This window comes from Orycteropus afer, unplaced genomic scaffold (genome assembly GCF_000298275.1).
Source record: "Orycteropus afer afer isolate SDZICR_OR568_19922 unplaced genomic scaffold, OryAfe1.0 scaffold00351, whole genome shotgun sequence".
NCBI lineage: Eukaryota > Metazoa > Chordata > Mammalia > Tubulidentata > Orycteropodidae > Orycteropus > Orycteropus afer.
Window position 1 is genome coordinate 577590 of NW_006921938.1, and position 626 is coordinate 578215.

Genomic DNA, 626 nt, shown 5'->3' on the forward strand with positions numbered 1-626 from the left:
TCTTCCTTTTTGGTTTTCAGACTCCAGGTCTTTGCACATTTCCTTATAGTAATTGGCTTTGTCTACTCGAGCTGCTCTTTGAAATCTTCTGTTCAACTCTTTTACCTTTTCATTTCTTCCATTTGCTTTAGCAGGAGAAGACCAAAGTGGATGACAGAAGAGACTCTGAACCTTGCCCTTGAGTGGAGACTCAAGTCCAAGGTTCAGTGTCTCTTCTGCCATCCACTTTGGTCTTCTCCTCTTTTCTTGTCTTTTTAGTGATCTCTTGCTTTCTTCATGGATATTGTTCTTGATATCTTCCCATAATTCATCTGGCTTTCGGTCGTTGATGTTCAATGCATCAACTCTTTTCTTTAGATGATCTCTAAATTCAGGACAGATATATTCAAGATAATACTTTGGTTCTCTTAGACTTGTTTTAATTGTCTTTAACTTCAAGTTGAATTTGCATATGAGCAGTTGATGGTCTGTTCCACAATCAGCTCTTGTCCTGGTTTTGGCTGAAGATATTGAGCTTTTCCACTGCCTCTAGCCACAGATGTAGTCAATCTGATTCCTGTGTGTTCCATCTGGTGAAGTCCACGTGTACAGCCTCCATTTGTGGTGTTGAAAAAAGGTGTTTGCAA